We start from the raw sequence: 25,528 nt of genomic DNA on the forward strand, positions 1-25,528 counted from the left end.
GTTGAATTGATTGACAGTCCAAATTGAATTGATAGACGGTTCGAGTTGACTTCATGGTCAGTCCGATTTGAATTGACAGACGGTCCGAGTTGAATAGATAGACGGTCCGAGTTGACTTATTGACGGGGTCCGAGTTGTCGCGCACCCGCTGTTTACATGTACGAAAATTTGTAATGTATCCCTATTTTTTCAATAGACCTTTTTCACTAATTGAGAAACTGCGGCACTTGATGAGAATTTGAGACACGCAAACTTTTAGCTTCACCATGTTTATACAACAATCACTTTAATTTCCGGCGTCCGACATGTTCTCTACCATGTTATGTGCAGGTGGACATCAAAGTTTTACAGGAAAATGCGTGATATCAAGGTGGTGTTTTTATCCTTATTTGAAGTATATACACAAAATAGGAATACATGCTTTTGTAATTCTGTAATGTATTACATAGAAGATAAACATGTCATAGGCTCATAAGAATAAATGTTAAAAATGATGAGTATACAAAAATTGTACGGTTTTTTTCTTACATGAAGTCAATCTTTTTTTATTAAACATTACTTATACTAAATCAATTCCAATGTCTGAAGGGAGAACGTATAATTGTGTATATACTTTTTACTATTAAAATTTGCGGTCATTGGTCAGTCACCGATCAGTAAAGTTTGCGTCAAACTCACGTCACCAATCCGTCAGACTTATAATAAAAAAAATTGACAAAACGAACGGATTGACCTTTTCTGACGGATTGAACTCTTCTACATCACATTTTGAACTCATACAAATTACGGAATCCTAGTCTCGTTTCTTTTCATTAAAATGGCGCCACGGAAAAATACGACTCGTTCAAGTACGAAAGCTCGTCATTTTATTAATAACCATTCAGCAAAGTTTTACGATTTTTGTTAGAAAATAAGAGAAATATGCCGATAAAACAATAATTTAAAGATAATTAAAGAATTGTGATTGTCGTTTATATTTAGTTTTTTTTTTATCACGATTGTTCTTAGAAAAAACAACCCACTGCATTCAATATAGTTACAGTTTGTAATAATAAACCTTGTATTAGGTTCCAATTTAAAGGTATATCCTAGAAGACTGTATTTCTTCATATCCATGACAGCATCGAATGGTTTTATGATGTACATGAATAATGATATATCCTTTATGTGGCAATATAAATTCCTGAGTAAATGGAAAAACACTGAAACTGTGAATGACCTTAGAAAAAATTAATTCCTACTCGTTCGATTTTCTCGCCCTGTTCATGGATCCTTACTAATATAACCAATATTCTTTTTTTCAAATTCCGACAACTACCAACCGCTTTATACTTAAAGAGTGTATCAGAAATATTCCTCTGATGTCTTCGATCACATCATCCTGTAGTATCCTACAATGGTGTAAAGTGTCATAAATATATGTCAAACCGTTAAAGAGGAGTTCCGTTTACAAGCAATGCATATGCTTAGACGGAATGACAAATAAATATACAGACAAACGGACGGACGGACGGACGGACGGGTGGATAGTGAATCTAAAACTTTGTATGCAGATGGGGGATAACCATGATAATTTGTTTTTCTTTTTGAATGTGTAATACTCAGTAATATTAAGATTTTAAAAAGACCACAGTTAAAAAGGAACAGTTATTACACAATTAAGTAAACTGAAAAAAGTAAAATAACAAAACTCGAAGGAAAACTCAAAACAGAAAGTCCTTTATCAAATGGCAAAATCAAAAGCTTAAACACAAAAAGCCTTTAGTTTTCTCAATTGAACTCTTTCATATTTTTCAAGTCGGAGCTTTTTATAGCCGACTATACGGTATAGGTGTTTCTCGTTGTTGAAGGTCGTACGGTTGATTTTAATTGCTTACATTCACGTCATTTGAATTTTGATGTATAGTCGTCTCATTGGGAATCGTACGTCTTCGTTTTATGTTTATAAATACATGTATATATAATGTATGTAAAAACCGACGAAAATTTTTTCACATTAAATTGCGTTTTCTCGAAAATCCCTCAACTTAATTAGCATGAACAATTGTCCATTGTTATTTTCATTTACTAGTTCTGGTTCGAAATTGCTGCTGGCTGACTGCTCGTCCCCGAGTGTATCATCAGCTCAGTAGTCGGTCCTCTGAACTGAAATGATTTATAAATATTCTAAAGGTTTCCGTGGATAAATTAAGAAATCATAAAGAAAATAAGGTTCCAACTCCCTCAGGCACAGTTGACCTATGACGAATTTGGCTATTATTTTTAAGTCCTTTTTGATCATATAGTTCCTTAAGTGTCAACATATTTATACATTCCTCGCTTTTAAATGTTTTGGGTCTTTCTGAAGGTGAATCCAGGAAAGTGCTTCGGACTCACGATTTTTTAGGTTTATATTAAATTAAATTAACAGGAATAATGGTGAAATTTTAGCTTTTTTCTTAAGACATACATATGCAAGAATATTTGCCATTGGACGTGAATGAGAAAACACAATTAGCTTATATATAATCAACAAATGTTAACAGCAAGTGAACCTGATGGGTGCAGTTATAACCTGTACAACAAAATAACAAAAATATCGAACTCCGAGGAAAATTCTAAACGGAAAGTTCCTAATCCAATGGCAAAATCAAAAGATCAAACACATCAAACGTATGGATAACAACTGTCATATTCCTGACTTGGTACAGGCATTTTCTTATTTTAAAAAATGGTGGATTAAACCGAGACATTATATTGACAACGATGTGTGAACAAAACAAACAGACATAAAAGGTAAAAATGTCAATATTTGGGTACAGCAGTCAACATTCTGTTATAATCTTAATCACTATGAAAACAAACAAATATGTCAACAAAGAAAAACATTTCAAACAGGAAAACCAACGGTTTAATCTATATAAAAAACAAAATACGAGAGGACTGTTTATCAAAATGAAATAAAATAATGTGTTTTATCATACTTTTATGACTGTTTTTTTTACAAATACAGGAAATTTATGTTTGATTAAGATTTTTTTTTTCAGCTTTGCCAAAAAAGTGAGACAACTCAGATAATGAACCTTTTATAAGGGAATGTGTAATGAATTCACATATTATTTTTTGGAGTAAAAATACGTGTACCATAATCCAATTTTGTTGTTATATTTTCTGAAAGCATATTAAAAGATCTATCTTCTCAAATTTTATTTTGAACTTTTATGGTAATTTGTTTTTATCTGAAGACTTTTAAAGGTAAAAAGATTTGATTAACAAAGAATATTTAATTAAAGTGTCTTTTTTCTCGATCATTTGTAAATTTAGTTGATTGGATTATTGTAACTCTTTTGTTTATTTAATCTTTGTAATAATAGATACTGATGATTGATAAATAAGTATTGTAATTAAAACATAGATCGTTCTTTATGGTTGTCAATCGACATTCAGCGGTCGTTTGCAAAGTGATTGAATATTGTTTAATACAGTAAAATTTATATCTCATATTTTTGTACACTTTTCCTCTGCACAGAAATAAACATATAAATGTGAGAAACGAGGGTAAATTGCGTTTCATGAACTCATGACAGGAGAGATTACATTTATTATCCAATAATTAATCACGCATGATATACAAAAACATAAAGATGTATAGGTGAAAAAATGCAATACCTGAACAGAATTTGGCTCAACATTTAGGTATAAATATATACAAACATGATACGTAAAACTTTTGTACATGTACTTTAAAGCCTTTGTTTGTCTTTTCCTTGATGTTTGCACAATGGTATCTTCATGATTTGTTTTCATTATACAAGTATCTATTGCTATTCGATAGATATTTTCAATCAAAAAACATGAAAGGATGGAACATTATAATTTTAACACAGTGAACTTGTGCCAACAAGAACTAGACTACGACCAAAACTACACAATTAAATATAATACCAGTAGCAATGGAAAATAGCTATTTACTGAGATCTTTTAAAGATAAATAGCTATTTACTGAGATCTTTTAAAAATCAAAGATCTAATTGACAAAGAATATTTATCAAAATTGTCTAATATCTCCATCATTTGTAAATTTAGTTGATTGGATTATTGTAATTCTCGTGTTCAACTAAAGTTTGTGATAATAGGAACTGGTGATTGATAAATAAGTATATTTTATAATTGTTATTCAAACAAGGCTCGTTATTTATGATTTTCAATCGACATTCAGAGGTCGGTTGCACGGAAATTGAAACATTTTAAGTTCAGTATAATTTATTTCTCATCTGTTTGTACACTTTTATCTCTCTACAACAAATGGGAATCATAGATAAACATTTCAGTGAAGGGCTCTCAGTATAAACAAATATGTTTTTGAATTTTGAACTTCTTTCTTTCCCGGACCATCGTTGAAAGACCTTTGTGTAAAAAAAATATATGATAATTAACTATCCGTATATCAAATATTTTTATTTTTTTACGTCGACAGGATAATATTCGATGATTAATATATAAAAGAAGTATTGACAAAAAACTGAACCCCCCAAGGCAAATTCAAAAAGGAGGAAGTCCACAAAATCTGACAAAATAAAACGCTCAAATATATATCCAATCGAACGAATAGAAAACAACTGTCATCTTCCTGACTTGGTACAGGCAAATAGTTTGTTTTTAAATTGGTAGTTATTGTGAACCACAACTGGCAGCTTGTGTATCTATTTACATTAAGAACAATTGTAAAAATAATGTTTAAAGTTTGAGTGTTTGCATCTCATATATCTTAACATAATGCTTAATTTTTGCCGAGCTTTTTTCTTTAAAAATTGTAATCATTGATATTAATTTTTCATTACCATACTGTCAAACTATATAACAAATGCAATAAGACCTTCTTACTGTCCCTTACTTTTGTTGGTAACGGAGTTTCAATCATTATATTTTTATCCAAAACATCAATAGGTCAGAATCCGTGTTCAATCAGTTTATCGAACACTTCCGGTCAAGTTGAAGGGTTTTCAGTATAAACAAATATTTTTTTGAATTTTGAACTTCTTTCTTTTCCGGACAATCGTTGAAAGATAGAGTTGAAACTTTGTGTAAAACAGGAGCGCTAAAATTATTGTGATGTTACATTTTAACAATTATTTTTATTTTATTGTTATCGACACAAATAGTAGTAACCATAGACTTATAGAACTCTCAATTTGTGTGAAACTAATCATCCTTAGGGATAAAAAGAACAGAATTTTAATGCCGTTGTATTATATTCTAACAAAATGGAAAATATTGGCACCTTTTTTTATAAGACAATAAGTTGTGCAATTTTAAACTTAAATTTTAAGGTATAAAAAGTACCCAAATATGAGGCCAGTACAAGAAGAAAGAGACATATTATCCCTTTTAATTGTTATCGACATAGATATTAACAACCGTAGACTTATAGAGCATTAACTTTGCGTTAAACTATTTATTCTATCGGACCAAAAGAACAGAATTTTAATGCCATTGTATAAAGTAAAATCACAAAAATACTGAACTCCGAGGAAATTTAATCGGAAAGTCCCTAATTGTATAATAATCTAACAAAATGAAAGATATTAGCACTTTTTTTATGCGACAATAAATTTTGCAATTTTAAACTTAAATGTCTTCACTTTTATGTCAAACAAACCATCCTGAGGTAAACAAAGAACTCAATTATCAGGCCAATACAAAAATATTACTAAAAAAAAAGAAATATTGTCACTTTTTATTGTTAACGACACACATATTAGCAACTGTAGACCTAATTAGCTCTCAATTTTTGTAAGACTTTTCATTTGGGACAAAAATAAACATAATTTTAATGCTGTTGTATAATATTCTAACAAATGGAACATATTGGCACTTATTTTTATGAAACAACAAGTTTTACAATTATAAACTTAAATTTCTTCACTGTTATGTCTAACCACCAATCCTGGGGTATGAAAAGTACTTATGAGGTCAGTACAAGAAAATTAATAAAAAAAAAAGAAACATTGTCATTTCTTATTGTTATCAATATAAATATTAGTAACTGTCTTCTTATAGAGGATAAAAAGAACAGAATGTTTATGCCGTTGTAAAATTATCTAACAAAATTAAAAACATTGGCACCTTTTTTTTTTATGCCACACCAAATTTTGCAATTTTAAACTTAAATTTCTTCACTTCTTATGTCTAACAATCCGTTCTGAGGTATAAAAAATAGTTCTCAATTATAAGGCTTATTATAATTCAAATCTAAGATAAAATCATTTGAGAAATAAAGAAAAGTTATTAGCATTTGTAGTTGGTCCTGTCATTGTCGATGTGTGCCTGGTCATTGTCAACGTTGCTCAGGTCACGTTCTTAGCAAGATTGGAAAATATTTTTTCTTTTTTTTTTCTTATATTTAAATGTTAATTGATGAAATCTTATTATATTTCAATTTTGAAATAAATCCTATGATGAATAAAAAAGTCATTAGCATTTTCATTTTGGTCCTGTCATTGTCCTGTTATTGGTCTAGGCATAGTGTAACCCACCATGCAGTAGTAAACGTGCGTTAACTTTTTACAAAAAATAGAAGACGCGCCTTTTTCACATTAACGAACCAATATCTTGTAAAACTAATATTGATAACGTCAAACTCATACCTCACGTACATAATGTTCTGGGGTATTTTGTGCTATAAAAGATATTATCAGAAATCCGATACTAAAACCACACCTCACGTACAGAATGTTTAACAAAGGAGGACTTGATTCGTACTATATGTTACGGATTATAACATTTATTTCAACTTCAAACTTTTGTGACGATTTGATCATTTCAATACAGTTGACTGATATTTGTTACAGACCAACAATATATTCAATTATATCTAAAGATCTTAAGTATTTGTTTCATAAAAGATATTATCCGAAATCTTATGGTATTATCAGTGTAACGAATACTGTCTGTAAAATTATGTAAAACTTGTAAAAACATTTAACTGAAAGACATCAGCAAGAATGTATTCCGAATAATGCATGAACAAGACGACAATTACTAAACCTCCATATTCATTTTTCGTTATGGCAAAGCAAATGTTAATGGAAAATTTGTCACATTGAATTGCTTTTGCTCGAAATTCCGTCCACTTCTTAAGAACGAACTATGTCAATTATTTTTATTTTTAATGTACTAGTGCTGAGTCCAAACCGCTGCTGGTTGACAGTCTCCGAGAGTATCATCAGCTCCGTCGTTGGTCCTCGGCACTGACATGATTTATAAATAATCTATAGTTCCAACTCCCTCAGGCACAGTTGACCTAAGACAATTTGACTATTCTTTTATGTTTCCTTCGATCATATAGCTGCAAATAAGTCAACGTATTTATTAAGTCCTCGTTTTCAAATGTTTGGATTTGACCGTTCTTGATGAACGCCAATCCAGGAAATTGTACTGTTGAAATGTTGGCTTTTTCTTAAGTTAAAAACTATGCATGAAAATTTGCCATTGGCCTAAAGGATATAGCAATTAGCTCAAAAACACTCAACAAAAATTGACAACCAGTGGACGTGATTGGTGCATTAGGTTAACACGAAACCCAGTTAATTGTACGGGGAAACTCTAACATGCGACAGGTTTAATGGCTGATTCGAAAGGTCCTAGTACCAAAAAGGATCGAAAATATATTCATTCATTCCAAACAAGCAATACTATAAAAATCCACAAAAATCAAAAACTGCTAAAATATATTTTAATTAACTATTCATATTTAAATTGTACTGAATTTATTTACCATAAATCATTATTAAAACTATTTGATTTGTCTAAGGTCTAAAATTTTAAGAAAATTTCAATAGCACTCCGTACACCATTAGTTATATGAATTGCGCAGAAATATACAGACGAGCGATATGATATGTAAATTGCTTTCCTTAAACTGACGACGGAACGGAATAATTGTATAATCCAATAATGTATCGAGCATTGTCTCAGCATCATGAAGATATATTAGGGGTTAAGAAATGCAATACCTGTTAAAATACAAACACTGATGTTAACTCATCATTCAGGTATACAAATGTGCAAATATGATAAAACTGAGAGTGGAAGTTGTGAATGTGTCAAAGAGACAACAACTCGACCAAGGAGCAGAAACAGCCGAAAGCCACAGATAGGTATTCAACACAGCGAGAAAAATCCCGCACACGGAGGCCCGCACCCAGAATGATACTTACATTCAAAACATTATTTTTATTGACTATTGATATGTACTCTTTGGCGTTTGTTTATCTTTCTCTTGGTGATTGCATATATCTTTACACAATGGTTCTTTCATGTTTTGTTTCCATTGTAATATTATCATTTGCTATTCGATAGACATTTTCAATCAAAACGTGTAGAATGGAACAGTATAATATAAATATGTACTAACAAGAACTTGACTACGAAAAAAACACGAATGTAAAGATCAAATCAGTAGCAATATTGAATAGACATTAAATGAAGACTTTGGTAGGTATACAGATAAATTTTACAAAGAATATTTAATCAAAGTGTCTTATTTCACGATCATATCTAAATCTATTTGATTGGATTATTGTGATTGTTGATTAATTAAAGTGTGTGATAATAGGAACTTATTGTTGATAAATAAAATTAAAACATAGATCGTTCTTAATTATTGTCAATCGACATTCAGAGTTAAGTTGCACCGTCAGTGAGTTATGTTTAATATAGTATAATTTATATAGCATATTTTTGTACACTCTATTCCTCTCGCTCAATTAAATAAGTCAACTTCATTATCTCATCAAACAGCTTTTATTACGTCCTTCAGTCTTTACTGAGCGGTTGTATCATTGGCAATGATAGCACATATACTTATTTTTATATAAACTACAAAAATATAATCATAGATACAAATGTCTTAAACTTTGTAAAGAATATCTCTCCCCAAACAAATACACGAAATATGATCTACCAACAACATTGATTGGTCAATTGTTTGCTCTATAGCTATATAGTAGTGGTCAGTTATTATCGGTGGAGAAATCAGCAGTACCCGGTCACCAACAACATGTCCGTAGAGTTTGGTACTAAATGTACATCACTACTGGGAAGTTTGTTGTTATATTTAAAGAAAAACAAAACTCAATGAATCTTAAACCTATCTAAAGTTTGAAATTTTTCATCTCAATAATCTAGGAGAAATTCGACATAAAGTATTTTGCTTCTAAACACAATATTTGTATCCTTATACTGACACAGATGAACGACTTTAAACTAAGATCCATGCATACCAAATGTGACGAGTGTAATAGTAATATCAATATCAACAACAAATAGCCTTATACTGAGGTATGTTATAGGTTAAAAGATGCAATTAACAAAGAACATTTAATACAAACCGTCTTATTTGTTAATTAGGTGTTAATTAAGTTGATAAGATTATTGTAACTCTTTTGTTCATTCAAAATTTAATAAATAACTGATGATTGATCAACGATAAAATTGAGAATGGAAATGGGGAATGTGTCAAAGAGACCATAGAGAAGACAACAGCCGAAGGCCACCAATGGGTCTTAAATGCAGCGAGAAACTCCCGCACCCGGAGGCGTCCTTCAGCTGGCCCCTAAACAAATATGTATACTAGTTCAGTGATAATGGACGTCATACTAAACTCCAAATTATACACAAGAAACTAAAATTAAAAATGATACAAAACTAACAAAGGCCAGTAATTTTATTAAAATATACATTGTTTGTTATGATTGCCAATCGCCATTTAAAGTTTCGTCGTAAAAACATTAAATCAGTTTTAATACAGTATGATTTGTACTAAATTCTTATTATCATATACTTTATATCGCATAGCTTTCTACACATATGTTCCTCTTCCTTAATTTAAGAAAGTGACTACTATTGGTCATTTATCCAGACTTTCTACGTCCTCGTGAATAGGTAGTTCATACCGCATCTCCCTATGTTTATATTTGTACACACATGGAAATAATAGATACAGATAATTTGTATTTTGTCGCAAAAAAGTCTTACACTTTTAAAGAACAACGTTATTCCAATAACAGAAAAACTGAAGATTAAATAAACCAAATGGCTGATTGATGGTTTAATTATTGGTTGCTCAATGTCCAGTGGCAGATATTTCATGCATATTTAGGACCAGAACAAATTAAAATTAAAAACACAACGTAGGTCCTGTAATAGGAGCCGTCTAGGATGAAAATCTGGAAAGTTGGACTGCCACTGGAAAAAGAGGGTATACTAGATACGAACTGAAAAATAGCAGGACATGGACCTAAACAGCATTTCACAGTCACGATGGTTCAGAACAGGGACATTAACATCAATACATAGTCTCGCTGTGTCGGTACAGGGACTTTGACATTAATTCACAGTCACGATGAGTCATAAGAAGTAAAATCACAAAAATACTGAACTCCGAGGAAAATTCAATCGGAAAGTCCCTAATCACATGGCAAAATCAAATGACAAAACCCATCAAACGAATGGACAACAACTGTCCTCAGGGACCTCAACATCAGTACACAGTCACACTGGGTCAGTAAAGGAGCATAATCATTATTACACAGTCTCGCTTGGTCAGTACAGGGACATAATCATAATTACACAGTCACGATGAGTCAGTAAAGGGACCTAAACAACATTAAACAGTCACAATGAGTCAGAACAGGGACCTAACATTATTACGCAGTCACATTGAGTATAACAGGAACCTTAACATCTATACACAGTCAAGGTGGGTCAGTACAGGGACCTAAACATCAATACACATTTACGTTGGGTTAGTACAGGGACCTTAACATCATTAAAAAGTCTAAATGGATCAGTATAAGGACCTTAACATCAATACACAGTCACGATAAGTCATGTCAGGGACCTTAACATCATTACACGGTCGTGTTGAATCAGAACAGGTACCTTAACATCAATACAAAGTCACGATGAGTCAGAACAGGGACCTTAACATCATCACACCGTCACGATGAGTCAGAACAGGGACCTTAACATCATTACACAGTCAGGCTAGGCCAGTACAGGGACCTAAACATTATTACCCATTCACGGTGCATCAGGACAGGGACCTTAACATCATTTCACGGTCACGATGAGTCAGAACAGGGACGTTAACATCAATACACAGTCATGATAAGTCAGTACATGGACCTAAAGAGCATTACACAGTCCAAATGGGTCAGTACATGGACATTTACATCATTATACAGTCACGCTGGGTCAGTACAGGGACCTTAACATGATTACACGGTCACGAATAGTCAGAACAGGGACGTTAACATCAATACACAGTCACGATAAGTCAGTACATGGACCTAAAGAGCATTACACAGTCCAAATGGGTCAGTACATGGACATTTACATCATTATACAGTCACGATGGGTCAGTACAGGGACCTTAACATGATTACACGGTCACGAATAGTCAGAACAGGGACGTTAACATCAATACACAGTCACGATAAGTCAGAACATGGACCTAAAGAGCATTACACAGTCCAAATGGGTCAGTACATGGACATTTACATCATTATACAGTCACGCTGGGTCAGTACAGGGACCTAATCATGATTACACAGTCACGATGAGTCAGTACAGGGACCTTAACATCAATACACAGTCACAGTCACGATGGGTCAGTACACGGACCTAAACATCAATGCACAGACTCTACTTGACAGAGTGTTGTTATACAAAAACAAAACGAAAAGGAATTTAAAAAAATCTTAAGTTTGTGTTTGCATCTTATTCATTTAAGTGAAACGTAAACCTTTCTGCCGACATTATTTTGCTCTTTATAATGAAACAGACGAACGAATTCAAACTAGGATCAATGCATGCCAAATGTGACGATAATAATTGATCCATTTCAAACATCAATATCTCAGTAGTTATCGATTCTCTAGTAAAGCGTTACATTGTCATGATTAATACATACATGAACACATTATACTGACTATATCAATTATAAATTCGAAATCATTTAAAAAATAAACTTATCATCCACGATATTAAGCTATGCGGAAGATGAATATAGGGGTTCACAAAATGTAATACCTGTCAAATATATGACTCATCGTTCATTCATTAAAATCTATATGATACAAATATAATACTGACGTTTAAAAACATATCTTTATTGGCTACTCACATGTTCTTTTCTACTTCGTCTTTCATTTTGTCCTTGGCCCTTGGGAATTGAACACATCTATGTCACAATGGTAACTTCAGGTAGCATTGCATATTGTTTTATTTTGGTAGACACTCGCAATTAACCAAACATTTTTATAATTATAATTGTTACATGGTACGTCTATGCCAAATAGAATACGACTACTGCCACCACATACGTGTCAAAGTAATGCCAATAGCAATATTAAACAGGCTTAATATTAAGGTAGTTTATAATGCAAAAAGATCCAATTAACAAAGAACATTTGATAAAATTATCTTATTTCTTAATTAGGTGTAAATAAAGTTGATAAAACTATTGTAACTCTTTTGTTCATTCAAAATTTATAATAATAGATGGCTGATGACTGATAAATGAATATTGTTATTAAAACATACATAGTTCGTTATGATTGTCAATGGTCATTTAAAGTTATGTCGTTAAAAGATTAAATCAGTTTTTTACAGTATAATTTGTATTAATTTTTCATCATTACATATTTTGTATCGTATAGCTTTCTACAGATATGTTCCTATAGCTCAATTAATAGAATGACTACTATTGGTCATTAATCAATGCTTTCTCCGCCCTGGTGAATGGCTGATTTATACTGCATCTCCCTATTTTTATATTTTTACACAAATGGAAAGAAAAGATAAAGATTCTTTGTATTTTGTCACAAAAAGTCTTACATTTTTAAACGGATAACGTTGTTCCAATAACAGATACACTGAAGATGAAACCAACAAAATGGTTAATTGATGGTTTAATTATTGGTTGTTTAATGTCGTGCATTTTCAGGACCAGAACAAAGTAACAATACTAGTAAATACATTACGTAGGTTCTACAATAGCGGCCGTCCGGGATAAAGGTCAGTAAATTTTGATTGCCACTTGAAAATGAGGGTATATAAGATACGGACAGAAATTTTGCAGTGCATGGACATAAACAGCAATGTCACGATAATTCAGAAGAACAGGGACTTTAACATCAATACACAGTGTTGCTGGGTCAGTACAGGGACTTTAACATCAATACACAGTGTTGCTGGGTCAGTACAGGGACTTTAACATCAATACAAAGTGTTGCTGGGTCAGTACAGGGACTTTAACATCAATACAAAGTGTTGCTGCGTCAGTACAGGGACTTAAACGTCAATACACAATCACGATGAGTCATAACAGGGACCTCAACATCAATACACAGTCACACTGGGTCAGTAAAGGAGCATAATCATTATTACACAGTCTCGCTGGGTCAGTACAGGGACTTAAACATCAATACACAATCACGATGAGTCAGAACAGGAACCTACACATCAATACACAGTCACTATGGGTCAGTAAAGGAGCATAATCATTATTACACAGTCTCGTTGGGTCAGTACATGGACTTAAACATCAATACACAATCACGATGAGTCATAACAGGGACCTAAACATCAATACACAGTCACACTGGGTCAGTAAAGGAGCATTATCATTATTACACAGTCTCGCTGGGTCAGTACAGGGACTTAAACATCAATACACAATCACGATGAGACATAACAGGGACCTAAACATCAATACACAGTCAATATGGGTCAGTACAAAACCTTTAACATCAAAACACAGTCACGATGAGTCAAAACAGGGACACAAGGAAGTAAACCACTAAGTCATGGCCCAATTTATATGTTAAATTCCTCAATTTCAAGCAGGCACAGCTCTTTTGTCTTAATTTCATAGAAAGTGACAATCATTGCGTGTCAAAGAAACACCTTTTCGTGTATTGTACTGAAAAAATCAACATCCTCTTAATGGCATATAAGAGAGAACTGGACTGGGCTGCTCACAACACTGGTTAAATGTATTCACTGGATTGCTTATCCATTGGCTAAACTACCTATCCATTGGATTGCTATCCGCTGGTTAATTTTGACTTTCTCAAACCTTGGTTAAGGACTTGGCTAGTAATCAAGTGGTTAACTTGGTTATCCATTGAATAATATCCCATAATTCCACGCGGTCGTCTGCATCAAAATGGACACCTCTCAACTAATCTCGCCTATCTCTGTCAAAAATAAGAAACAACGATCAAATAATTTTCCTTAATCGTCCGTCACAATCCTACGTGAGTTGGTTGAGGAAAATATCGATATAATTCGGAGTAAGCAAACTAATAGTGCTACCAATGCAAAGAAATCAATGGTTTGGAAAGAAATTACAGACAAAATCAATGCCCGGGCAGACCGTCAGAAAAGAACGGTTGAGCAGGTAAAGGAGAAATGGAGAAAAGAATGTTCGAAGGCAAAACTGGACTTGAATCAGTCTATTAAAAGTCAGAAGAAGACAGGTGGAGGACAAACAGAACATGTTTTGGATGACTGTACACATAAAATTATCAACCTACACAGTGATGCTCAAAACGTTGTTGGAATCGGAGGAGAAATGGATGTTGGGGTAGATTTATCATCTTTAATGACAGGTAAATTATGCCCCATTCCGTCATTGTTTTTTTACAATTTTTTTGTTTTATAATCTCCTTTTATCTCGGCGAAATATTTCCCACAGGATTGATTTTCATCAGGGTAGTATTATGTCTTTAACAAAACCCTTCCCTCGCATAAACCCCATAGTTCCAATGAAACTACACATTTCTTTTTCTGCACATCAAAGTATACAACGTGTTCTTTTTCCTTTTCACGACCAACAAAATAAATGACAAAAACCTTCTTTGATTAACCTCGAATGTGTTTGTTTATTTGACCCTTTTTCGTCTTAGAACAGGGACAGTCTATACGTTGGAAGTATGATGTAAATTAATTCATTGATATCTATATTACAAAGAAAATCACTAAAAGAATCGGTTCACGAGAGTTCTTAATCACTTTTCAGTGATAAAAATTATTAAACTGTCAAAAGTGGATGAATAAAATGTAACATACAATTCTGCAGCTGAGTTATTTCCCTTTTATTTTTCACTTTATTTTATCAATGATTTATATAGTAAGTTAGTATATAAATCCTTGATATTATCATGATCAGAAAGCAATACAATTTATAAATATTTTTTGTAAACATGTTACATGAGAAACCAGCAGAGATACGTAATCCATTCTAAACATTGAACTGCATAAACAAATTAAATGAGTGAAAATTAAAATATTGACACTGCATGAAAAGGTCGATTTACATACGTATGTAAATATATGATAAACATAAATAAAGGCACATATTTAGATAAACTTTACTAGGCTGTGAATATGTTTGTGCTATCTTTGTTGACAATAAATCTTAATATTTCCCCATAAACATCCATGGTGTTGCAGGTAGGCGCGGCCGCCTTTTACATATCATATTAAACGTGGGTAAATTGTGTGATCTCGGTATGATTCTCTATCCTGAATAATCGTTTTGAATTCAATATAAATACAAAAAAATCACATCATTATTAAACGAGACCATGCGCAAAATTTTACTAGCGTGTGGTATTGTATGGAAATAGTTAAATTTGCAATGATAAGTAAATGCTTTTGTTTTTTTAGTGCATGCAAATATGACTTTTAAAAATGATTTATAGCTTGAGAAAATATTAATTAAAAGTTGATATTTCGTTTATCTTTTACATGCACTAAATGTTTCTTTAATATTGATATTGTATTTTAATTTCACAGGTTTTTTGTCAAAGTTAAATTTCAAATTTTGTATAGGTATAAGCAGTCATTCATTTGCATACATATGCAAATATGGTGAGGCATCTTAAGTTTGAACCTGGTGACCCGGTAAAGCAAATATTTAAGTATTTATATATACAGACCAACATAAAGTAATGGGCAACCTTATCATTTGTGATTAATTTTTAAGCTATCCAAAGATAACGGCATTATGGAAATTTGCATATATGCGAAACCTTTGTAAATATATAGGAAACATAAACATTTATATGGTGTGCAAATGATTTGAAAGGTTGTGGTTTGAAATCATTTATATTATTGAAATGAACAGTACATTTATAGTTATATTTGCATTTAGTTCATGCCTTGTTTTCTGTCTAAATACTTCTTTTGTGTACATATTGCTGTTGGGTAATAGAGTCTCGCAGTTTTGAAAATTAAAACTTTTGTAGCTATGGTGTTGTTTGATTATACATGATATGTATATAGTCATGATTAATCTTTTTATTTAATACATAATACAAATATTATCAAATGACTGCTATCTCATCTCACTGAAAACACTGGTTACGCGTCAATCCGGGTTTTAAAATACGAAAAATACGAAAATTAGAAAAGGCCAAAGGAAATGTTCTGGTTTGTTGATGTTTCTTCCTGGGGTACTTTTTTGACTCCTTGAAAGTTTTATAATTCATGTTATTTAATATGGAAACCAAGGACTATCTATTTTTCAAGTACTTGTATTATCTACAAATATGATCCACAAAATATCATCCCGTCATCAATAACAATCCACGTAAAATATTATTTCCTTTTTGATCCAAATCAGAGCGATTACACAACTCGATGAAAAATGGTTCTTGGTTGTTTGTATTCAACAGTTCGACATCGGTTAGCGAGGTGGAACGTACTTTACAGATAATGTATGCTCTAACATGTCTAGGTCGGACTCGTGCGGTACTATTCGACAGTTATTAAAAGAATGCCTATTTGATTTAAATTCACCCGCGGCTTTTCTATATATTTATCTATAATGCATTTTAGCCAATCAAATTGACGTATTATGTTCACACAATTGGATACCCGCCCACAAGTTTGATTGTAAGTAAACGCTGCATGCATTCAAGTGCTAAACTTATCAGTATTAAACTAATTATAAAGTATCATGCAATGCTTGGTTTTGAAATGTTGTTTTCTTTGAAGTTGTCGGGCAGCAAGTTGTTATATTTTACTTTGAAGTTATATGAATTGCATGAACCTGAAACAAGTTTAACCATTATTTTTTTATTACTTTGTCTTTGGTCGTTTAACCTGGGACATTTTGACTAAATATATTAGTCCTAAATGTTGCTAAGGGGTTTTAAAGCGTTTAAAGCGTTTTTGAACGTATCGATGGTACATGAAAGAACATTTGTAAGAACATTAAATTGTGTAAGAAAATGTATAACTCACATTACATTACGCGAGCAAATCAATTTGTAAAAACTTGTTATGGTTCATTGAGTCAAATATTTTATCAACATTATTGAGTGGTTGTGTTTGTAATATATTTGCTAACAAATTGCAAGTCAGATTGGACATTTGGGATAACTGGTTTGAATATACTGAACACCAGTTTATTTTTTGCTAAATATAATATTCACTTACTTAAGACGATTTAGCTTCAAGAGGGGGTTATATTGGTATGATTTTTTTTTCAACAGATGGACACAATTAAACCTAATTATTTTTCTTCCCAGTTTGAGACAAAATATTATTTCTTTTTGTAAAACAGAATAGTGTGGTCAATGCTGCGACAGCTTATTTATTTTTCTTCCCTTAGGAATTCGTTTTTTTCTTCAAAATACCGTACCCCCCCCCCCCTTTAAATGAAAGGGTTGTTCCTTAAATGCATTATATTTCCGTTTATAATATTCACTAAAATTTGACAAACGACGTCTTGCAAACAAAAATCAATCCTTTAATGAAATCTGATTTTTTCTGTAACGCTGCTTATAAGAGGGGGTGGACAGGGGGGTCCCTTCTCCCACTCCTGCCCGCTATCTCCCACTTTTATAATCTTTTTTTTCTAACACCTCCTCCCCCCCTCTTTTCTCCTACCTCCCACCCCACCTCCCCTTCTCCCTCAAAAGCTGTCCACCCACTCTTATAACCGTTTACCATAAGTTTGACAATATTATGTATTGATTTCTTTTTTTTGTAATACGTATTACCATTCGAATGTTGTCTAAAAATTCTCATATCCTCAAAACTGAAAGATCGGAGCAAAACTTGATTATTCAGATGGTACTTTAATAATGACTAACAAAATACAATTCGTATCGCCGACGTGACGTAATACGTTTATGTCCCGAAGGTTTATGTGGTACTTTCCCGGAGTAATCGCAGATATTACATTAACTACTAGTTTTTATTTAATAGATTTTTTTTTAATATTGATATTTTGTCGCGAAAAATATAGAACGATCAGCAATAAGTAACGGGTTATCTAATAAGATAATAACATCTCACTGAATAATTGTTTAAAATTTGTTTTCGTCCTGAACAGGCAAGATGTTTTTATTTGTTGTCAATGGCTTTGAACTCTCAGATCTGTACTTACAGTGTCTTTTTTGTTGTGGGGATGATATGTTAAGTACCCTACCACGTTTGGTCTGTTTTTTTGTTAGATGTATTTCTGCTTTATATTGATCTGATGAGTTAATCCCTCTTCAACGGATTTTTATAGTGTGTACTCATGTTGCACTGTTACACCACTGTCCCAGGTTAAGAGGGGGGGGGGGGGGGGGTGGTTGGCGCCTTCAGACTAGTTTAGTCCACATTCTATATGTGCCTGTCCCAAGTCAGGAGCCTATAATTAAGTGGTTGTCGTTTTTTGCTGTTTCTCATATTTGTTTTTCGTTTATTGGTTTGCATAGTTTGCTCTTGGTCTGTGTCGTTACAACACTGTCCATTAGTTTTCTAGTTTAGATTGTTTTACATTTCAATTTGGGGCCTTTTGTAGCAGACTATGAGCTATCGGTTTTGCTCATTGTTGAAGATCGTACGGTGACCTATAGCTATTCGCTTCTATGTCATTTGGTCTCTGGTGGAGAATTGTACTATTGGCAATTATACCACATCTTTTTATTGTCATATGAAATATTTGCCACTTGACGTAAAACCAAATAACCAATCGATCAATCGTACCATTTACATGCAGACAATACAGAATGATCTAGTAAAGGATGTCACGATAAATCTAAATAGATTCTTAAAGTATACTAGTATACTGTAGACATAGTCTATGAACATCAACTTTAATATCGGTTAACCGGTTAATCGGTCGAAAGATTATCCTAGTAAGCGGTTAGATAAAATTGTTCGATTTGACAAACTATACTAAATATCTATTTAACATTCATGTATTATATGCGTTATGTCAAATTTGGTGAGTGTGTCAAAGAGCCAACAACCCAATAACATAAAAAAAATTATCTGTGAATATCTAAGTTTTAGACTCATATGGGGTAGGGTCGCACACTTAATATCATACAGTACTTTGTTCACTAAATACCAATAAAAGCAAATGTACAGAGAGACGACTACATGGATGTCAAAATAGCAGCAAGTCCGTCCAATTATATCTTTTTATATCACACCCATATTTGTAAATAATGAGACCAATAAGTTTGTATTAGGATTAGAACCACATTGATTAGACCTAACACTTCATGCACATATGAATAAATTTATAAGGGACGATCACAGAATACCTACTGAAATCCCGTGTATGGTTTACTTATGCTATATGCATGATGGCAAGAGATAACTTAATCTTTGAGCAAGATCTTTTTTGTTGGCGAACTCGTATGAAATAAACTCGGAAGTATGTTAAGCGGCCTGTATTAGTATATTATAGAGTAGGACATTAGCTTGTTAAATGCGCTCTTAAGTAACTATACACTATTATTTAATAAAACGTAATGTTAAAATAAGCTTTTTTTTTTGTCTAGTGTAGAGATATTAATATATCAACTGATCTGACTTTTAATATTTTGTTTTTCTTTCTCCTTTGTTATTTCATATACTCAATATATTATTCTATAGTATATTAGGCTTTAAAAGATAAGACAAAATGTTAACAATTGAAATGTACGAGAAAACCAACAACCTGATTTATAAACAGAACAATAAACTAAAAAACATATATGACAGACAGCAAACAGCGAAAACCACTGAATTAAGGACTCCTGATTTCGGACATTAATAATTAGGCAGGGTTAAACATGTGTGTGCACTCAGTCCCATTTTTCTTTTTAAGATGTAATTGTTACTGAAAAGGCAACAGAGCAGTGACAAAGATACATTTGTATTGTGTCATATACAACCAGCTTTAAAACTGTTGTTGGTTCATGTCTGCCATATTTGTTTTCCAGTTCCATACTTTCAGATTCATCCTAATCAACAAAATAACCCGGCACAATCAAAGTCCCCTCAGAGTAGTATTATATAAATTGTGCACTGCTTCGGAGTCAAATTAATCTAGTTCTGTATATATCATATGCACAAAATATTATAATGTTTTAAAGCCCTTGTTTCCGTTTTTTCATGAGCAAAAAAAGACAGCTTAAAATGTGGTCAATAATTTACAATTGTCTTAGTCAAGATCTATTTAAATACGACAGTATTTTACTCGGATAGCCGTTTTGTCTCGCCTTCGACGGAAGTACAGAGTGAGAGACATAGGGTACTTATCTTGCGGCGAAGGCAACGTAAACTATTTGTATAAAGCTTTATATGTCAGAAGGTCAAAGGGCTGGGATGCTTTATACCTTGTATAGCGATGCCCTGTTTTACGACCTTTCCGTCTGTCATGTGTCCATTTGATCCAATTTTCAGGATTCAACTAGAAAAACAAAGTAATTGGATTGCTATTCACAAATTTATGTATAGTCTAAGCACATTTTAAGTAAAAGCTCTTCCTTGCTTCATAAAAATATACTTCGATCGAATAAACCTTTTCACACTTAAATAAAACTACATGTACATTAAAATGTACATTAAATATATCTAGATATAGGAAGATGTGGTATGAGTGCCAATGAGACTCTCCATTCAAGTTACAATTTATAAAAGTAAACTATTTTAGGTCAAGGTACGGCCTTCAACACTGGCTCACACCGAACAGCAAGGTATAAAGGGCCTCAAAAACTACTAGTGTAAAACCATTCAAACGGAAAAACCAACGGTCTAATCTATATAAAAACGAGAAACGAGAAACACGTATAAACTACATAAACAGACGACAACTACTGTAATCAGACTGTCGATATAACATCATGGCCAACTCGTACTCTCTTACGTCCATGTTTCGTATACCGTAAAATCGGGCAAAATCCGAATATATCAAATGATTTGAAAAGATTACCCCTCAATACACGTGATTACTTTTTTTCATGTTGATGAATAAGAATAATAACATTTTGGTGCGACCAAATCTTCTTGGTTAAGTACCTTAACAACAAAACATTTATATGGTCAGTGACCGTGTCACCGGGGTCAAAGTGTCAAAGTCGTTTTTGGAATATACAATTAAAATGTTCATCATAAGGCACAGGTTATTCTTCTTTTGTGTGTTGGTGGTTTATTGGGGGGGGGGGGGGAGGAGGTTTTTTTTTTTCTCGGGACAAACAATTCTTTTCAACTTAAATCAAAATGAAACTATTTTTTTCAATGACATACAGGAACAAGAATATTTTTTTGGGACACTCAATATTGTGTTTTTCTAAGGGAAAACAAACAATTGTTTTCTCTTCCCTCCTGAAACAAATTATTTTCTTCAAGACATGTATAACCAAATAATTTGTTTAAACAACCCCATGCCCCCCACAATCACCATAAACACATGTGATAATATACCTTCATGTTAAAAAAAAATTTAACCTGCTACGGAACGGACGAACACACAGGCCAGATAACACTAAGGCTGTTGGTTTTTCCTATTCATAGTTAAACAAGATTTGAAAAATTGCTGTTTAGTGCGTTTCACTCACAAGGTCAAAATCTATAAGTTGTCAAGTTCTGCTGGTAATTGAATATTAAAGAGTCTATGCATATGTTTTATAGCCGACTATTCAGTATTGGTTTTTCTCATTGTTGAAGGCCATACGGGTGCCTTTAATTGCTTACATCAAATTCATTTGAACTTTAGTGGATAGTTGTCTCGTTTGCAATCGTACCACATCTCCTTATTTGTATACCATAGATGCCAAACAGAATTTTTGGGACAACAGATTAAGATTTACATAGTTTTATGATGCAAAAAAAAATCTGTAGATATTGTTTTAAGGATGTACTTTGGTCAGGTTTGGGAATTTTTGTGAGGTGTTCGGACTCCTTGATTTTTTTTCTACGACACAGGGTAAACATTTTGCCCCATTACACCCATTTTTCTTTTCATATAAGACTTCAACAGCACATAAAAGGTCATTTACCAAAATTTAAGCAGATTCTAGATTTTTTTTTTTTTCGATTTGAAACCCCAATAATACCAAATTGGAAATATAAGGTAAAAGTCCAAGTCAGCCTTTTCCTGCCATTTAAAAAAAATCTATCTCGAAAAGGAGCTCCATTACCTTTCAATATTTAAGCTACTTTTGTTCCTTAAAAAATAATGCTCTTCCGACTTATAGTATCAATTCTAGATTTTTTTAATTTCACCTAAAGATTTTTGGCGCAAATGAAATGCCGATTGACGCAAATGCAAAGCGCTGATCGAAAGACCTTGATACCCATAAAAAATATATGTGTATCCAAAGGTCAATAGATACCTTTAATTCCAACATATTTTTATAGTGGTTAACATTAAAAAAATTTATACATTTTTGGGAAAAATGCTAAAAATTTGTCTTCGGCGTTTTGAAGCCTGTTCAGTAATAAGCCATAACAGTATAAGAACCTTAAAGTTCATACATTGGGCTTTGATTCTATGAATTTAAGTGAAGATTGAAAGACTTTAAGAATGGCAGTTGTGTAAATGAAATCAGGGGAATTTGGCCCTACTCCTTTAGAAAATATTATGTTAATTTACGCAATAAAACGAGTGTTATAAAAAACTTATTATATGTGGTGTGTGTTTGAAGGGAAACCTGACTGTGATTTTTAGCACTGGGCATTAAACACTTATCCACATGGGCATGCGTCAAATGATATGGTAGGGTAAACGAACAGTCCTCGAAAATGGGATATAATTGATGGAAAACGCATTATTTTTCCTGAAAACTGTCATTTATTTCATTCCTGAATACTTTAATGTTTATCTGAACTGAAAATCAGTGAACAAACTTTGGTGTAAACATTATATTTTACTGAGCTTAGCTCCGTGTAGATTTTGTAACAAGAGACCCCATCCAGACAGCCCCGATACCCTCCCAGCGACACTTAAACAGCGGACAAGACAACTCCGAAGGCGAGGCAATTCGTTAGGTGATCTTACCGATTTAGATATTCCCAAAAAAGCGGCTTCACTTAGAAAGTCTGTTGCTGATAGAGTCCTGGAGGCCCTAAGCAGTCCAGAGGTCATAAACACTATTATGCCTATTTTGTCAAAACAAATAAGTGAAACCTTGGTGCCAATTATACAAACGGAGGTCAAAAAATGTGTTATGGACGAAATGGAACCACTTTTACACAAAATCGACAGTCAGAATAAAACAATTGAAAAACAACAGCAACAAATCACTATGCAATTTATCCAACTTTCAGCCTTACAAAGCACCACTAAAGATCAAGTAACATCAAACAAAGAACGAGACAACGATATCAACTTCCTTTATAACAGGGTTGCAGAACTAGAGAACAGACTTGAAATTCAAGAACAGTACTCTAGAAGAACAAGTCTTCGTTTCAATAATATCCCTATTCCTGTAGACCGACTCAGTGGAGGTAAAATTGTACATCCTGTCGATACTGACAACATCATATTGGATATATGTAAAAACAAACTCAAACTTGATATTGGTATCCAAGACATAAGAAGATCACATGTCATTGGCAAAGTCAAACAAGGAAAGACTCAAGTGATTGTACGATTCATTTCCTACAGAACTAGACAACTAGTATACTCAAACAAAAAGGCTCTAAAAGGTGATCCAAATGGTACCTTCATTACAGAAAACTTGACCCAATTTAGGACAAACCTCGTCAAAAAATTAGCCGCTCTAAAATTTAACAATAAAATCAATACATACTGGACCATGGACGGTCGAATCTTTGTCAAACTGACTGCAAACAGTAATAAACGAATAATCAACGATCTCCAAGATATTTCTGATCTTGAGGCAGCAATCCGTCAAGGTGAAGACAGCACAAACTCAAACAACTCTGGAGACTAGAGTACAGGATCTCATCAACTTTTCAAAACTTTAATAAACTCACTTCTTATTTGTTTCGCATTGTTTCACGTTTCTTAATAAGTATCATATGTGCTAATCAAGGTGTTGCCATTTACAAATAGAGTATTCATGTCCAAAAAAAATCCTAATTAAATAAAAAATAATGAACGCAAGTGATCACACTATATAACACATCTCTATGAATAAAGTAAATTAGCGTTTTCCTCTACCATGAAAATTGACACTTATTCACTCTTAATTATGAAGAAGACTTAAGTTAACTCTTCTATTTAATAAACAGCAGCTGGTACACTTATGTCATTGAATTTTGATAAGCAATAATAATTCGGACGAAGCATATCATAGTATGCGTTTATAGTTTGGAGCCCATCTCTTTCTTGTTTTGTTTTTCTGCTAAACATGCAAATTTTCCCTTTAACTCCATCCCTCGTCATCTTCTTCCTTTATACGCAATAACATACATTCGTTAAAAACTGCTAACAGGGTTATTGTCCTGTTTAATAGCCTTATGAAAATAGATCAGTTATTACTTATTATGACTTTCAACATGGTATTCAAGTTTCTCATTTGTATTATTAATAGCTATCTTTATATGGTAAAATTCATGATAAAAGTAAGGCGCTGGCTCGCCGTTTACAGTTTTATAAAAATAAATTAATTAAATCAAACATTTATGTACGTAACAGGTACATATATTAAAATTACAAAATCAGTAATAAGTACAGGACATAATCGAATCTTATAAATGTTAACTCCTTATTTTCTATTATTTTTCCGTCCAATCTTCTTTTATTTATAGTTCATATACAACCAGTACAATTGTCAACAGCGTGTAATATATTAGTGTACACTGTAGAAATCCAGTAAATACTCCTACCAAACTCTACACAAATGATCAATTTAAATACCTATCGACGGATAGCTCACCATAGCAGTGTATCAGTATTTAATAAATGCATAATTTCAGAATGAATAAAAAAACAAAGCGTTAAGAATAGCTGTAATGCAAGATGAAATTTGTCTATTATTATATGAGCCATTTGCCTTGACCTTTTGTATTGTATTCCTGTTCGGTTGTCAATGTATATATGTTTATTGTGTATGCTGTGGTAATTTGTACTTTAATGTTTATTGTCTTTGCTGTTTTTTGTAGTGTTTGATTCAGATGTAAAACCAATAGCATATATGGAAGTTTGAGTTAATACTGATAACAACAATGATAGCTATAAAACTACAAAAAATAATGATAGATTTTAAAGAAACGTCTATATCCCATTCCTCTA

The 25,528-nt window shown here is 32.6% G+C and overlaps 2 protein-coding genes across 9 annotated transcripts in view; one reads left to right on the forward strand and one right to left on the reverse strand.

The window, feature by feature from the left end:
• LOC127732395 (probable serine/threonine-protein kinase roco6) overlaps positions 1-12,371 on the reverse strand; it is a 77,655-nt gene extending 65,284 nt beyond the window's left edge. The window contains exon 1 of the mRNA XM_052241427.1: positions 12,170-12,371. The gene's annotated coding sequence lies outside the window, so the exon portion shown is untranslated. The remainder of the gene's footprint in view (positions 1-12,169) is intronic.
• Positions 1-25,528, forward strand: part of LOC127732399 (transient receptor potential cation channel subfamily M member 3-like) — a 208,273-nt gene that overhangs the window by 112,987 nt on the left and 69,758 nt on the right. The gene's annotated exons all lie outside the window — the stretch shown is intronic.

Source organism: Mytilus californianus, unplaced genomic scaffold (genome assembly GCF_021869535.1).
Source record: "Mytilus californianus isolate M0D057914Y unplaced genomic scaffold, xbMytCali1.0.p SCAF_24, whole genome shotgun sequence".
Taxonomy (NCBI): domain Eukaryota; kingdom Metazoa; phylum Mollusca; class Bivalvia; order Mytilida; family Mytilidae; genus Mytilus; species Mytilus californianus.